Genomic DNA, 13,788 nt, shown 5'->3' with positions numbered 1-13,788 from the left:
ACTTACTTCTGTAAACCCTAGTAGCTAGTTTATTATAAATAGGACCTTTTACTATTGTATTAGACATCTTTGATCAGTTGTATGCTATCCTAGATCAAATTTTGGGGCTGGCCATTTGGCCATGCCTGGACCTTTCACTTATGTAATTTTAACGGTAGAGTTTCTACACTCCATAGATTAAGGTGAGTAGGATTCAATGATTGAATGACTGTGACGAGCTTCAAACTCGCGAGTGCTGGGCGTTAGTGACAGACGCAAAAGGAGGGTGAATCCTATTCCAGCATGATCGGGAACCTCAGATGATTAGTCGTGCCGTGACAGGCCATCTTGGACCATTTTCACAAGAGGAGGGGATGTAGCCACTGACAACGGTGATGCCCTTGCATAAAGCCAGCCATGGAAAGGAGTGAGACTGATTGGATGAAGACAGCAGGAAAGCAGAGGTTCAGAGGAACGAATGCATCTCCATACGCTTATCTGAAATTCTCACCAATGATTTACATAAGTGTTTCTATCCTTATTTTCTGTTTAATTAGTATTATTTTCAAAAACCCCATTACTATTTTATATCCGCCTGACTGAGATTTACAAGGTGACCATAGCTTGCTTCATACCAACAATCTCCGTGGGATTCGACCCTTACTCACGTAAGGTATTACTTGGACGACCTAGTGCACTTGCTGGTTAGTTGTATCGAAGTTGTGACAAATTATGAATTAAGATTAGAGCACCAAGTTTTTGGAGCCATTATCAGAGATCACAATTTCGTGCACCAGTAACACTCAATATTTTGGTATGAGCATGCCATACTAAAAATTGTCTCGTTACAAGAGAAATACATAGTTCACTAGCAATGCCAATTAAGATCCATAAAGGAAAGCAAATGTAAGATAGGAAGCAAAAGAACTAGTCGCATTTCAAGAAAAGACAGTGAAGCTAAAAATCCCAAGACAAGAAATAGAGGAATAAAAGGTTCATAAGATCATGCGGTACAATCCAAGCACATTCGTCAACTCAAACCAATTAAAGAAGAATGCCTAACTCTTTCAAACTCACATGATTTACATAACCTATTACTTCTATTTCGTCTATGATAATCCATTAGTGTTCTTAAATACACAGACCAATAGCATTAGGTTGACCAAACCGAATACCATGAAATGTGCACAGTAGACTAACAGAGTTAAATCAGTAGACAATCATGTGCATAAAGCTCTAACTCCTATCATCCAAACAAGACTTACTACATGACAGATGTTCAGAGTATGCGATTAAAGTATAGTCAGTCTATTCATCGGGCTCTATAGAAAAGACTGCTCTGATACCATAATGTAACATCCTTACTATCAGAATGTCACGCTTCCGGTTCTATCATTCAAGAGTATTACGACAACTTCTATAAGTGTGCATCTGCTCTGGATACACTGCCATCTGTTGCTACATTCGCTGAATCCACTCCAGCTCTTGTCTAAGCTCCAGTCTGAGAGAATCCGTGTTTGACATGCATGCGAAGATCTCGTTGTACCTCTCTGCAGTCTGTTGCACCTATTGAGCATGTTGGTGAAGGCTTTGGGTGAGATTCTGCACCTGCTCCCTCTTATCAACGCTGTCTTCGAGATCGGCAGTACTGGTGACAGAGGCAGACGAAGCCCTCAATGTAGAGGTGCAGATGTTGATGGCGAAGAATGACTTCATCCTGTAGACACGATTTCTGTACGGCTCAGATGTGGTATTGCGCCAAACTATATCAGGATCAATGACTGAAGCAACAGAGTTGTTGTCGTCCTCCTCACTGTGCTGAGATTGCTAGACTGCGACCTCCAATCTCTGTGTGTAGGACTCCTGTGTAACACATGTTATGATTAAGACGACAATTAATTGAAAATGAATACATGTTAAACTTTATATCACATGATCAATGACTGAAGCAACAGAGTTGTTGTCGTCCTCCTCACTGTGCTGAGATTACTAGACTGCGACCTCCAATCTCTATGTGTAGGACTTCTGTGTAACACATGTTATGATTAAGACGACAATTAATTGAAAATGAATACATGTTAAACTTTATATCACAGGATGTTTACTCACATAATAATCTGTAGACCGCTGATCACCAAATCTCTCCTTATTATCCTTCAATGTGTGAGTATACTTGAAGGTCTCTGCAATCATCGTATTACGATCCAACGACTTAGACTACACATATTGAAACAATATGTTAAACTAAGTAATAATTAAATCAAGTAATAATTAACAAAATAAACCAAGTTACGGACCAGCTTGGCCTTTGTCTTCATAAAAGTCACTGACTCGTCGGTATATTTCAACGACTTAGCCGATGCCCTATTGACCCTGTTTGTGGCTCGGCGACGCCTAGTTGAGGGGGTCATGCCTTTCACGTACGTCCTCAAACATCTGCTGAAGCCGTCGAGTCATGCAATGGTTGAAGATCTTCTTGATTATGGCATCGTGAATCTTTTCCAATGTAAATTTCTCTTGCACGAAGAAACATTTACCACGAGTTAATATTAATGAAATACATAATTAAACAAAAAATAATAATAGAAAGTAACTCAAGTTTGAATATGTACAAATTTTACTGTCCACTTATGAAACCATCTCTCTCTGGTCTCAGCAAGAATCTTTTTTGTAACTCGGCCAGGACTGATCGCACATCAACTTAATCATGTTCATACACTTCTATGTACACGCATTGTTATTCGGTGCAAATCTATCAATGAAAAAGTTAAGATTAGTGAATACAAATTTGGTTTAAGAACTTCAAAGTAAATTTGATTTGAAACTATTTATCATAATACTCACGCGATCAAACCATTAAGCCAAATCGTCATCCTGATGACCGACAACGGTGCCAAGGATCTGGTTGGAATCTGGTGGAGGATTCCAATACTGCGGCATCCATCATGTCACATACCATTCCTTCTTGGTAAACCTCACAGCAATGATGATTCATCTCATAATGCATCCTTAAGTATTGTTCCTATTGGGAGTGATTTCAGAGAAGAAAAATGTAGAACTACAGTTGATACATGTTTCAAATGTTCATGATATGAATAGTTCAAATATTATTTAGATGTTATTAGTTTATATTTTTAGAATTTTCAATTTAATTTGATATATTTTAATTTTGTTTATTTAGTTACTAAATTGAGCTTTATGTTTGTGGGCTTTACATTCTTTTTCTTTTTTAACCTAATAAGAGGTTATACTTATACATACCTCCTTAGCTATTGTAGTTGCAGTAATCAGTGATTAGGGGTTTAAAAATCCCCTTTTGGTTTCGTGATAAAACCATGATGTGGACAAATGAGATTGAGTGAAATCCATCTCTTGTTACATCAGGGAATTGAGTAGAAGGTTGAGGAGTCCCTTCGATTCAATTCTCAAACTATGGCATGGACAAGTTACGTTGAGAAATCCTTTTCTTGTTACGTCAAGAAATTGGATAGAAAGTAGAGTGATTCTCTTTGTATTCAATTTCTACAGACGCGAGCGGCGGAAGTCAGCCAATTAAGAAATCAATATAGAAATACGTTGCGAGTATAGTTCTTAACCAGCAAAAATCTGGCTTATCAATTTAGAAAGGTTGTCACAAAATTAGAATAAAAATACTGGGAGTATAAGCCCCGGGTCGTCTCCCAACGAGTTGACAAAAAGGGTGCTATCTTATTAATCAGGAGTTTTCCGAGAATTTTGAGTTTGGGCAATGGGCACAAGCATATGATTGTAAATTAAAGCAATGAAAATTAAAAGAGATTTATATTATTCTAAGTAAAAGGCCTTGACTGGGGGAATGATTAATTGGAAGTTCTATCCTTGTTGGAATTTTCTCAAGTGTAGTATAAAGAGGTTGTTATTTTCACTTAGTTAACCCTTACTAAATAAAGGAAAGTCAAGTGATTGAGCTAACTCTTATTCGCAAATCCTAGTCCTCTCCCTTGGGAAGGTCTAGCGTTAGTAAATATAGAACTAGCCAACAACTTCCAATTTAACTAATCACATGAGCATTCCAACTCAAGTGTCTCCTTTTAATCAACCCCCATGTCAAGTTGAGAATCTACTCCATTGACATGAGAATTACTTGCATAGAATTAAATAAGGAATAAAAGAAAGACATGATAGACAATAACTACGATTCAATTAAAAGTAAAAGTAATCCTTTGCATTAATAAATTCTAAAAATAATCCAATTGTAACTCTAAACAAGAATTAAGAATATGGAATAATAAAAGAGTAAGAAAACAAACTAGAATAGTATCTTCAACGGAAGTGATGACTCTTCAATATCCAAGGTAAAAGCATAAAACTATAAAACTATGAATGTAAAGAAAACCTAGAGGAAGAGTAGTTTTTCTCTCTAGATTCAGATCTAAAACTAAAACTATGCTAATGAGAATGTGTGTTGAGTCTCTGCACGTTCCCTGGCTCTAGTCTGTGTTTCTGGGCCAGAAACTGGGTCAAAACTCGGCCCGAAATTGCCCCCAGCATTTTTTGTTATTTCTGCAGATTGCGCATGTCACGCGTACGCGTCAGTCACGCATGCGCGTCACTGGTCGTTTTGGCGTATCACGCGTACGCGTCAGTCACACGCACGCGTCTTTGTGCAAACTCCAATCCACGCGCACGCGTCAGGCACGCGCACGCGTCGCTGCAAATTTCTCCATATCGTACGCTCGCGTGAGCCATGCATGCGCGTCGATGCTCGCTGGTTACCTCCTTGATTTCTTGTGTTCCTTCTATTTTTATGAGCTTCCTCTTCATTCTCTAAGCCATTTCTGCCCTATAAAGCCTGAAACACTTAACACACGGATCACGACATCGAATGGTATGAAGGAGAATTAAAATATACAAATTAAAGATCTCTTAGGAAGGAAGTTTTCAACCATAGAATAACACTAGGAAGGAATTGTAAAATCAGGCAATTCATATGAATAAGTGGGTAAGGACTTGATGAAAACCACTCAAATGAGCACAAGATAAACCATGAAATAGTGGTTTATCAACCTCCCCACACTTAAACATTAGCATGTCTTCATGCTTAGTTCAAGGAGATTAAAAGACTAAATAAGGGAAAATAAGACTCATGAAATACAACCTATGTATGAATGCAACTATATGCTAAGATGAATTTGCCTACTTGGTTAAAAGTAAATAAGTTTTTCAAGACAAACATAAATCAAATTCCACTAATTCAAATTATACAGTAAAGACAAGTAAGCTTATAAGAAGACAGCTCGTGAAAGCAGGGAACATAGAATCAAGTATTGAACCCTCACTGATAGTGTATGTACACTCTAATCACTCAAGTGTATAGGGTAATCCTCTCTAGTCTTCTCTAGTCATGCTTTCTAAACTTTGTTCTTCACCTAACCAATCAACAAGTATTTAATGTACAAATGCAAACATCATGAGGTCTTTTCAAGGTTGTAATGGGGCTAAGGTAAAGGTGAGGGTATATATATGGCTAAGTGAGCTATAAATTGAATCCTTGACTAACCTAAGCTCTCACCTATACACATAATCTATATACTTTTTTAAATTCATGCCTAGCTAACCAAAATTCCCACTTTTGCATTACAAACTCATACATCAACTTTTCTTTTAATTTGTATCACATATGCATTGATCTTTTCATTAACTTAACATTGGGGTAATTTTGTCCCCTTATTTATTTATTTATTGAATATTTTTGGTTTTTTTTAAAGCATAAAAGTAAACATAACATTACCAATGCACATGGATAATTAATTTTTTTGGTCTCACATGAGTAGGTACCCAAATTCCCAATATTTTATCATGACACATTTTCTATTAACCCATGTTCCCACAGTTTTCCCACACTTAGTTAACACACAATCTCTATCTTAAGCTAACCAAAGATTCAATTTGGGGTAATTAATTATTTTTCCGCTTAAGGCTAGTGATTTGGTAAATTATAGAACAAATGGGGATTAAAAGGCTCAAAGTGGCTAACAAGGGTAATTTAAAGGGTAGGCTATTTGGGATAAGTGAGTTAATAATCAAATAATGGCCTCAATCATATGAATGTATATAACACATTAAACATTGGACATATAGGATGGAACAAAATATAGATTACAATCATAGAGAAGGAAACACACAAGAATAAAATATTATGGTTAAATAATATAACCATGTAATTAAGCTCAAAAATCTTATTGGGTTGTGTGTTCTTTGCTATCATTTATGTTCCAATTTACAATCTTCAAACAAGTTTTAACACAAAAGTTTTGATTTAAATTAGTGAAATTTTTCAACCAAATAGAACATACATGCAAACACTTATTACTATGCAATCTATCCTATCCTAACAAAAGAAAAATAACCTATTGGTGTTGAGAAAGAGAAATTACCTCCGGAAGTCAGGTACTGACCGACCTCCCCACACTTAAAGCTTGGCACCGTCCTCGGTGCCATCAGTCAGGAACAAAGGTGGGCTGGTAGCAGCATCTCCACAGTCGGGATTGTCATGGCTCCCTGTGCTAGTAGATAAAGTGGAGTCCGGGGTGTCTGGGTCTTCTTCAGGTGGGTGGTTGCCAATAATTAGCTCCTTGAGGTATGTAAATTGGCACTTGTTACGGCGCTCCATTCGCTTTGCATGCTGGTCTAGTCGGTCTAACCTCTGAATTATCTGTAGGAGTAGCTGATTTGTTGAAGGTTCTTGTGATGTGGAAGGAGAAGGGATATCTTTCGCCGGTTCTGTAGTCTGGCCAGTAATGGTTGCTGGAGGTCTGATGTACTTCCTATTGGGGACGTACTGATCATCCCGTGGAAGTATGGTCTTGGTGTCCCCAGCTCTGTAGGAGACTCCATCTACTGAGACTAGATCTGAAACCAAGGCGGGAAAGGGTAGGTTGTCCGTGATCTATACGTGTCCCATGGCATGCCGAAGGTATCTTGGTAAATTGAGAGGCTGGTCTGTAAGGATACACCAGAGAAGAACAGCCATATCTGCAGTGAAGGAGGACTCATGAGTGCTCGGAAAGACGTAGTGAGACATAATCTGTGGCCATACTCGAACCTCCAAGGTGAGTGCTGAAGCCAATATTCCCTTAGGGCGGGATCGATGGTATCAATAGATCCATCTGCTGCCAGGTTGTGCTATAACTCTGAGAACGGCGTCCCAGTCAAATTGGTATGTCTGGCGCTTGAAAGAGGCTTCTTGGAATGCGTCCAATCCTTCTGGAGCAGGGGGAAGATCTAAAGCTCGTTGAATAGCCTCTTCCGTTATGGGGACTTGCTTCTGACGGACATAGACAGACTGCAGGATTGGCATGTGAAAATTAGAGTAAAATTCAACTACCCATGAAAAGTTAACCTGCCGTGGCTGTTTCCGTAAGAATCCCCATTGTCTGTTCTCAACGCCGGGCTCAACAAATTCAACAATGTGGGTCGGGAGGATGAGTAGGTGCTCATTGTTATAGTTTCGCTCAGCCAAGATGGGGAACATCTGCTCACAGTAGCGGTTAGTGAACCGCGCAGTGTCCTTTGCTGGAAAGGCTTTCTCTTTTTCATCGACCTTGATGATCCTCTTGACTCGCTTTATTGAGGGATTTACTGCTGCTGAAGATGGTTCCGCAGCTAGTGCTCTTTTTGTTCCTTTCCTTGCCGGTGGTTTGGGAGTAGCTTTCTCTTTACCCTTCTTGGTGGCCATCCTGAAAAGGGAAAAGGAAAGTAACATGTAAAGCTAAGGGTTAAAGCAAGGAAGGGACGGTACAAGTGATAATCGATGCCAAGGTAAAGAAGGATGTCGTTAACACATGGTCGCGACTACATGTGCTAAGTTCATCAATGGGAATATAGCAAGTGCATGTTATGGCAAGTAGATGCAAGATGTTTATTGGCATGCCGGCAAAGGCATGAGTAGCATAGATCAAGCATTAATTGCCCAATTTGATTATCAAATGTTTCAAACTAACAATCTGTTTGTATTGACAATTATATTCAATCAATAATATATTGAAAGGGGTTTTGTAAAAAACAGGCATTATAGTAGAATGATAGAAGAATTAAAAAATGCACAATGCCATACGGGCTTTTTCATAAACACTTAGCATGCATGGTAAATATGTTATTGAAAGTATTGAATTTGAACATGCAAGCAACCCTAAGAAGTAATATTAATTGTCAAACAATGCCTCAATATATCCACAAACAAAATATAGAAGAAAACAATCACCCAATTAAATTTCTAACACCAATTAAAAGGATATAAAAAGTAAAAAGAAAGACAAAGAAAACATAGATAATGAAATTAAAAAGAAAAAAAGAAGAAAACATAAGTAAAAGTAATAATGGAAAAGTAAAAAGGGAAAGAAGAAAATAACCTTGATGAAGAAGATGAAGAAGGAGGAAAAAATAGTAGAAAGTAAGAGAGAATAAAGAAGGAAGAAGGAAGAAGAAAGAAATAAGAAGGGAGAAGAAAGAATTAGGATTGGGGGAGAAAAGATAAGAATTCTGGTGCAGATCTAGTTAAACTGTGCGTCGTACGCATACGCGTGACCTGAATTGTGCTATTCGCGCGAGAGCAGCCTCGCGCACGCACAACTCTCTGTTCAATTCGCACATTTGCCAAAAATTCAACCGACGTGTGCACGTGAGGGACGCGCAAGCGTGGATGGCCTGGAGGGGAAAATGACGCGTTCGCGTCAGGGACGTGTACGCGTGATGTTGCTCGTGCTCCTAGCACCATTCCAGCATCAAGGCATCACAACTCTCTGCCCAAACCTTGTTTAAGCCGATTTTTCAGGTTCACGCGTACGCGTGGGTGACGCGCACGCGTGGAAGGCTGATTTTGCAAGTGACGCGGACGCGTCAGGGATGTGTTCGAATGGGCGTGTTTGTGCCTAAGGCATGCCTCCAGCCATGCTCCCGCGCAACTCTCTGTTTCTTTCCTTCTTTGTTTCGAATACGAGTTAACCACGAAAAATGCCCCCGAATTATTCAAACGCTGACAAAAATACACCCGAATTTTACTATCGACAAAAATATCTTCAAATAATTTAAAAACACAACAACAATACCCAACAATAAATATATATTTTCAAAAAATACCTTAGAGATTGAATTTTGATGCAATTTTTTGCAAGCATGATTATAAAAATAATATATTATTATACATAAAAATTGGTAATTTTTTGTTAAGTATATAATTTTTTTATAATTATTTTTGTTAACAACCAATAATACTTTTAAAAACTTACAAAATAATATATACTTAACAAAAAATCACCAAATCTTAAGAATAATAATATCTCATTTTTTTAATTATACTTGCAAAAAATTGCATCAAAATTCAATCTCTAGTGTATATTTTGAGAAATACATATTTAATGTTAGTTTTTTTGCAAGATTATCTAACATTAAATATGTATTTCTCAAAAAATATATTAGAGATTGAATTTTAATACAATTTTTTGCAAGCATGATTAAGAAAATGAGATATTAGTATCCTTAAAATTTGTTGATTTTTCGTTGTGTATATATTTTTTTTGTAATTTTTTTGTTAACAACTAATAATACTTTTAAAAAATCACAAAAAAATATATACTTAGAAAAAAATTATTAAATTTTAAGAATAATAATATCTTATTTTTTTAATTATTCTTGTAAAAAATCACATCAAAATTAAATCTCTAAGGCATTTTTTGAAAAAATATATTTACTATTGGGTATTGTTGTTATATTTTTAAATTATTTAAAGGTATTTTTATCGATAGTAAAATTCGGATACATTTCTGTCAGCGTTTGAATAATTTGGAGGCGTTTTTGGTGGTTAACCCTTCGAATACACGTATGACGCGTACGCGTCAACGACGCTCGCGCGTCGCATGCCCTCTTTTTTTTTTATGCAGAATGCTAATGCAAATGCAGACTATATGCAGAGATTATGAGAAGAGTCACTAAGAGAAATAAAGTAGAATAAAATAAAATAAAACTAAGACTGAAACGGAACGATCATACCATGGTGGGTTGTCTCCCACCTAGCACTTTGCTTTTACGTCCTTAAGTTGGACGATCTTCAAGCTCATTCTGCTTCTGTTGGTGGGTCCTCCAAGAGGAAGACCTCTAGCTCTTTGTGTTCCTTCATCCTCTCACCATGATAAAGCTTTAGGCGATGTCCATTGACCTTGATGAAATTGGAACTTGAAGGATGACGTAGGTGGAAAACTCCATATGGCTCTGCTTTCTCCACCCTGTAAGGACCTTCCCATCTGGATCTCAGCTTGCCTGGCATGAGTCTCAGCCTGGAGTTGTAAAGGAGAACCAGATCTCCCGGTCTGAACTCTCTTCTTTTGATATGCTTGTCATGCACAGCCTTCATATTCTCTTTGTATAATCTGGAGTTATCATAAGCTTTGAGTCGAAGGGTCTCCAGTTTTGCTAGTTGCATCTTCCTTTCAGCACCAGCTTGCTCGAATCCCATGTTGCACTCCCTCACAGCCCAAAAAGCCTTATGTTCCACCTCCACTGGAAGGTGGCAAGCCTTTTCGTACACTAAACGGAAGGGGCTCATCCCAATGGGTGTCTTGTACACTGTCCGATACGCCCAGAGTGCATCAACAAGTCTGGTGCTCTAGTCCTTCCTATGGGGCTTTACTATCTTTTCCAGGATGCGCTTTATTTCTCTATTAGATACCTCTGCTTGACCATTGGTCTGGGGATGGTAAGCTATTGCTACTTTGTGAACTATCCCATACTTCTTCAGTAATCCTGCTAACCTCCTGTTACAGAAGTGAGTGCCTTGATCACTCACGATTGCTCGTGGTGATCCAAAGTGACATATAATATGGTCATTCACATATACTCTATGTGAGAGCAGTAGTTTCAATGCCAGAAGAAACTTTGGCAACAGCCTTGGGATGGTTACGCCTCTGTCTGTGATTCCTAGTGGACTCAGCTAAGTCGCTGATCAGCTGCCATGCTTCATCTGCAGTTTTGTACTTTTTCAAAGAACCATTACTAGCACCTTCCAGTGTAGTCTTATCCTGGGGGTTCATGCCTTGAGTAAAGTAGCTGATCAATACTAGCCTATCAATCATGTGATGGGGACATGCGTCCAGGAGATTGTTGAAGCACTCCCAATATTCGTAGAGAGTCTCGGATTCGCCTTGAACAATCATTGAAATCTCTTTCCTCAATCTATTAGTAACTTCAGCTGGAAAGTATTTTTCCAAAAATTCTCTTCTAAGCGTATCCCAGTTAGTAATAGTCGCTTCCGGTTGAGTGTAGTACCATTTCCTTGCCTTTTCCTCAAGAGAAAATGGGAAAACGGTTAACAGAATAGAAGTTTCATCTGCACCATGACGCCTAACAGAATAGAGTTTGGAAATGGACCCATGAAGTCAATACCCCAAACATCAAAGATTTCACAAAAAAGCATAATCTGTTGGGGCATCTCATCCCTCTTGGATATATTCCCAAACCTTTGGCATGGGGGATAGGATTTATAAAAGGTAGCAGCATCCTTAAAAAGAGTAGGCCACCAGAATCCACAGTATAAAATTTTTCTAGTTGTTCTTTGAGGGCCAAAATGTCCTCCACTCTCAGAAGAGTTGCAGGCCTCTAGAATGGATTGGAATTCTGATTGGGGCACACACCTTCTAATTACTTGGTCAGCACCACACCTCCATAAATATGGATCATCCCATATATAATATTTGGACTCGCTTTTCAGCTTGTCTCTTTGATGCTTAGTAAAATTGGGAGGGAAGGTATGGCTAACTAGATAATTAGCTACAGGTGCATACCAAGGAACTACTTCAGATACTGCATGCAAGCTATCAAATGGGAAAGAATCATTGATAGGAGTGGAGTCATCCTTAATGTGCTCAAGGCGACTCAAGTGGTCTGCTACTAAATTCTGGTTACCACTCCTATCCTTAATTTCTAAATCAAATTCTTGCAGCAACAGTATCCAACGTATTAACCTTGGTTTGGATTCTGGTGTGCGAAATTGTGATCATTCCATTCCTTGGTAACGGTGCTAAAAACTCAACACACACGTTCATGATCTTATATCTATTTCACAACTTCGTACAACTAACCAGCAAGTGCACTGGGTCATCCAAGTAATAAACCTTACGTGAGTAAGGGTCGATCCCACGGAGATTATTGGCTTGAAGCAAGCTATGGTCACCTTGTAAATCTCAGTCAGGCGGATTAAATTGTATTAAGAAATTATAGTGGATGAAAATAAATAAAATATAAAATAGGATAGTGGTACTTATGTAATTCATTGGTGAGAATTTCAGATAAGCGTATAGAGATGCTTTCGTTCCTCTGATCTCTGCTTTCCTGTTGTCTTCATCCAATCAATCCTACTCCTTTCCATGGTAAGCTTTATGTAGGGCATCACCGTTGTCAATGGTTACATCCCATCCTCCTGTGAAAATGGTCCAATGCGCTATCACTGCATGGCTAATCATCTGTCGGTTCTCGATCATACTGGAATAGGATTTACTATCCTTTTGCGTCTGTCACTACGCCCAGCACTCGCAAGTTTGAAGCTCGTCACAGCTATCCCTTCCCAGATCCTACTCGGAATACCACAGACAAGGTTTAGACTTTCCGGATCTCAGGAATGGCCATCCATGGGTTCTAACTTATACCACGAAGACACTAATATCTCGGACTCAGTCTCCTGTATTAGATATCCAAGAGATATCCATTTAATCTAAGGTAGAACGGAAGTGGTTGTCAGGCACGCGTTCATAAGTTGAGAATGATGATGACTGTCACGATCATCACATCCATCATATTGAAGTGCAAATGAATATCTTAGAAGCGGAATAAGTTGAATTGAATAGAAAAACAGTAGTACTTTGCATTAATCTTTGAGGAACAGCAGAGCTCCACACCTTAATCTATGGTGTGTAGAAACTCTACCGTTGAAAAATACATAAGTGAAAGGTTCAAGCATGGCCGAATGGCCAGCCCCCATGATCTAAGAACTAAACGTCCCAAGATGTCTAATACAATAGTAAAAAGTCCTATTTATACTAAACTAGTTACTAGGGTTTACAGAATTGAGTAAATAATGTAGAAATCCACTTCTGGGGCCCACTTGGTGTGTGCTTGGGCTGAGCTTGAAGTTTACACATGGAGAGGTCATTCTTGGAGTTGAACGCCAGTTTGTAACGTGTTTCTGGCATTGAACTCCACTTTGCAACTTGTTTCTGGCGTTTGACTCCAGAATACAGCATGGAACTGGAGTTGAACGCCAGTTTACGTCGTCAATCCTTATTCAAAGTATGAACTATTATATATTTCTGGAAAGCCCTGGATGTCTACTTTCCAACGCAATTAGAAGCGCGCCATTTGGAATTCTGTAGCTCCAGAAAATCCACTTTGAGTGCAGGGAGGTCAGAATCCAACAGCATCTGCAGTCCTTCTTCAACCTCTGAATCTGATTTTTGCTCAGGTCCCTCAATTTCAGCCAGAAAATACCTGAAATCACAGAAAAACACACAAACTCATATTAAAGTCCATAAATGTGATTTTTAATTAAAAACTAATATAAATATACTAAAAACTAACTAAATCATACTGAAAACATACTAAAAACAATGCCAAAAAACGTATAAATTATCCGCTCATCACAACACCAAACTTAAATTGTTGCTTGTCCCCAAGCAACTGAAAATCAAATAGGATAAAAAGAAGAGAATATACTATAAATTCCAAAATATCAATGAAACATAGCTCCAATCAGATGAGCGGGACTTGTAGCTTTTTGCCTCTTGA

General features: G+C 38.3%; 1 long non-coding RNA gene across 1 annotated transcript in view; it reads left to right on the top strand.

The window, feature by feature from the left end:
• LOC110267935 overlaps nucleotides 1-11,213 on the top strand; it is a 20,376-nt gene extending 9,163 nt beyond the window's left edge. The window contains exons 2-3 of the long non-coding RNA XR_002355916.1: nucleotides 9,484-9,489; nucleotides 11,201-11,213. This is a non-coding gene — a long non-coding RNA (uncharacterized LOC110267935). The remainder of the gene's footprint in view (nucleotides 1-9,483; nucleotides 9,490-11,200) is intronic.

This window comes from Arachis ipaensis, chromosome B02, assembly GCF_000816755.2.
Source record: "Arachis ipaensis cultivar K30076 chromosome B02, Araip1.1, whole genome shotgun sequence".
Classification (NCBI taxonomy): Eukaryota; Viridiplantae; Streptophyta; class Magnoliopsida; order Fabales; family Fabaceae; genus Arachis; species Arachis ipaensis.
Note: the sequence above shows the minus strand (reverse complement) of the source record. Positions and strands in the feature narration are given on the sequence as shown.